This window comes from Mustela putorius, unplaced genomic scaffold (genome assembly GCF_011764305.1).
Source record: "Mustela putorius furo isolate JIRA1106 unplaced genomic scaffold, ASM1176430v1.1 tig00000876_pilon_pilon_pilon, whole genome shotgun sequence".
In the NCBI taxonomy this organism is placed as follows: domain Eukaryota; kingdom Metazoa; phylum Chordata; class Mammalia; order Carnivora; family Mustelidae; genus Mustela; species Mustela putorius.
The window spans coordinates 3,628,977-3,632,670 of NW_025421506.1; the positions used below are offsets into that span (position 1 = coordinate 3,628,977).

Genomic DNA, 3,694 nt, shown 5'->3' on the forward strand with positions numbered 1-3,694 from the left:
TATTATTAGTAATTTGCTTTTACTTAAATTAGTGTAATATGTTTTAATACCTTTTTATTACTACTTTAGATGTGCTTGCAAAATATGACATAAGTAGCAAATCATATAATAAGCTCCAGGTACTCATTCAAAAATTAAGTCAGGGACCATCTCATTTTGTCTATACCCTCCCACATTCCCTGACCTCAGGGTTATTTTGAAGCAAATCCCAGACATTATATGATTTCATCTCTACATCTCTAAGATTTCAAGAATAGGGCATCTTAGTGCTGGCAGGGGTCCACCACTGTGGTGCTGCCTCAGTGGGACAGGGACTCCCATGAGGTGTGCAGGGTCCTGTGCTCATGACGGTGGCATGCTGCACACTTAAGGTGACATATTTGTTGAATTCCTAAACAATAAACTTAAGGGAAGTATGGAAAATTGCGGAGAAAAGATCACCGTCACTTTAAATGTTAGAAAGAGCATCTCACCAACATTTGTTGGGGAGAAGGAGCCCTCCCAAGGACAGAAGGTTGAAGACATAGAGACTGAGTTGACATCCACTCCCAGTTTTGTGACTGAAGTTATAAAGAATAGTGGTAAGAAGTCCCCTGTGCTGGACTGTCACTATCCAGAAGATGAGTTTGGACTAGAAGAGGAGGACAGGAATGGCATTTCTCCATCATGGAAGTGAGCTTTCAGTCCACTGGTGAGTCTGAATGGAAGGGCATGACTTACACACTCAACACCGATTCCCTGGCCTGGGCCTCCTATGACCACCTAATGGATTTGCTAGCGGACCACAGGGTGGTGAATAACACTTTTGCGGAACTCAGCCCTGGAGCCCCAAGAATATGTTATTCTTCTTGAAGACAGTAATAGTTTTGTCAAGAACTAGTAAAGCAGATAAGATGGGAAATACCTTCATTTTATGGCGACAGAATTATGTATTATATTAATAATATATTATGACAGGGCGCCTGGGTGGCTCAGTGGGTTAAGCCGCTGCCTTCGGCTCAGGTCATGATCTCAGGGTCCTGGGATGGAGTCCCACATTGGGCTCTCTGCTCAGCAGGGGCCTGCTTCCCTTCCTCTCTCCCTGTGATCTCTTCCCTTCCTCTCTCCTACTGTGATCTCTTTCTGTCAAAATAAATAAATAAAATCTTTTAAAAAATATATATATATTATGACATATAAATAATAAGATATATAGTGTCACATATTAACATACAATGATGTAATTAATTAATACATTATATATTAATATATTGGTATATATTAGGCCATTATGTGTACATATGTGCATATAATAATGGTATTACATGTCATATATAACAATATAAAATAACTATATCTACAATACCACTATGATAAAATATGTAATTTTTTACTATTACCAAATATACCTTCTGTGTTCACATTTCCCTAGTCGCTTCATAAATGTTTTTTGTTTTATAGTTTACTGTTTGAATCAGGACCGTAATAAAGGCAATGGGTTGCAGTGGGTTGAAAATGTCCCTAAGTTTCTTTTACCTTACCTCTCGATCTCCTTTATCCTCCTTTGCAATTTATCTGTTGACACACCCAGATCATTCACCAGATTTTCGCAGTCTGGGTTTTGCTCCTTGCACCCCTGTCCTGTCTTTTAACGGATTTATCTCTCTCCTTGTTTCCTGTAAACTGATAGCTAAACCCAGAGGCTTGCACAATTCAGGTTTGCATCCTGACAAGAACCATGGGGACACCACTACTTTATAGCAATGTTTCCAATAGGACTCTCATTTCCAAGAAGCAGAGTTTGAGGTGAGTACGTATTTTGGAAAGGATAGAGATAATTTTTCTCTCCTCTCCCACTTAACTGGCACTCATAGATTCCTTGAGACTTGCTTTCTCTGTACTTGTAGGACTAAACTAAAATTTTGGATATACTTTTCCTCCCAGAGGACATTAAGGAGATTAAATTTATGAGTTCATCTCAGTAAAGCCAGAATTGTTAAATCTAAGACCCTCCATTCACCCATCCTGCCCCAGCAATGGGCGTCAGACTTCTAGCATACACAAAGATTTTAACTCTGCACAATACATTTTTCAGGGAAGAAGCACTTAGCTGTGTTTTTCTGAAAATGAGTATGATTCATTTATCCTTCCATGTCCCACAAACATTTATGTATTTTAGTTTGTGTGGGTGGAGTTTGACTAAAATAATTGGGAAGATTCAGGTAATTCTGTTCCCTACTGTTAGTGTGTGTATGTATGTATGTGTCCCTATGTGCCCTTCCCCCCCACCCCCCCTCCCGAAAGACCCAAAAGAGAAAAATGGACCCTGGCCACCAGCCTCAAGGAGCTCCTACTCTTGTACATAAGCAAACACCCAGTTAGTTACAGTGCAAAGCATGCCAAAATAAAGATCACACAAGCAGGATGAATAAAGTCCAATGGGGGTGCTTAGGAACGAAAGGTCACAGCCAGGGGACAACGTCTTCTTGAAGAAGGTGGGGTTTGGGAAGAGTCTTGCAGAAGAGAGAGGATTTTGACAGAAGGAGAGAGCAGGGACTGGGGTGGAGGCAGAGGGTGTAGCAGGACATAAGGAGTTGCTGTGTTCAGGCTGATCCCCGGGAAGTGTCTATTAGGGTTCTGAGCTTGGCTGCTATTAGAGTCACCTGGAATGTTTGAAAAGCTCCGAGGCCTGGGGTCCTCCTGAGAATAACTGACTCTCTCCTAAGTCTCCGGTGTGTGTCGCGGACAGGGGGAGGTCCTGGGTGTCTTGTGTGTTTTGATAACTCCCCTTGGGGGACTTTATGGGGCAAGTAGGGAGCACAACAGGTGAATTCCTAAACGATGCACTTAAGGGAAGTATGGAAAATTGCAGCTGGCACGTGGAGCTGGGCCACCCTCCTTTGCAGCTGCTTTGGAGGATGTCATCACACAGCAGTGAGGGTGACAGGCCTGCCGGAAACTCACAGCCATCTGACTCAATCTATCTCTTTTGATTGTATGTGCTTATTACCCAAGCGGCAAGAATGGAGTCTTGAGGTCAAAGACCTAAACCGTAAAAATAAATACGGAATAAAACCAGAAAGGTCCCTGCTGCCATTTCCTTCTTCCAGCCACCCCCACCGCCCAGCAGAGGTTGCTCTGGAAAGCCGTCCAGTCCTTCTCTTCTTCCTGACCTCTCTTTATATGTTTACATTCTTATGTGTGAGTAACAGTTTTAGTTCACACACTGGAGTGACAGAAATAGCACACTTAATTTCTATCCCTAAACAAATGTCCTATGCTCTAAACCCCATCTCGTTGGGCCGATGGGAAATTCCATTTCAGAGGATTCCAGGGGTTTTCTCTTATACCCTCACACTATCAGGACTAATTTTAGAAGTCTTATGCCTTCCAGAGCATTCGAGGAGGGTTCTGTATTTTTGTTTTACGCTGACCTATTCTGACAGGCTCATTGCCCGTCTGTATCTCTTTGAAAGACAGGAAACACCCCGGCAAGCATCCCAGAGTCCTTTGCAACTGCTCTCAATACCACCACTCGGGATGTATCCTCCACCCAACCGCAAAGCATTCCCGTTCGGGTCCCCCCTGGGTGCTACAGAGAAGCAAATGCTAGATGGGGTCTCCTCAGACAACTCTAAGAAGCCCATTCTGGCTGTCTAAACGCCACCTCTTTCTACAGGTTTCAGCATTTTCTCCTTCTTAAACACGAAATATT

General features: G+C 42.9%; 1 pseudogene; it reads left to right on the forward strand.

Annotated features, from left to right (window-relative positions):
* The first annotated feature begins 355 nt into the window (after window positions 1–355).
* On the forward strand, window positions 356–880 carry LOC101685970 (annotated as a pseudogene).
* The last annotated feature ends 2,814 nt before the right edge of the window (window positions 881–3,694 follow it).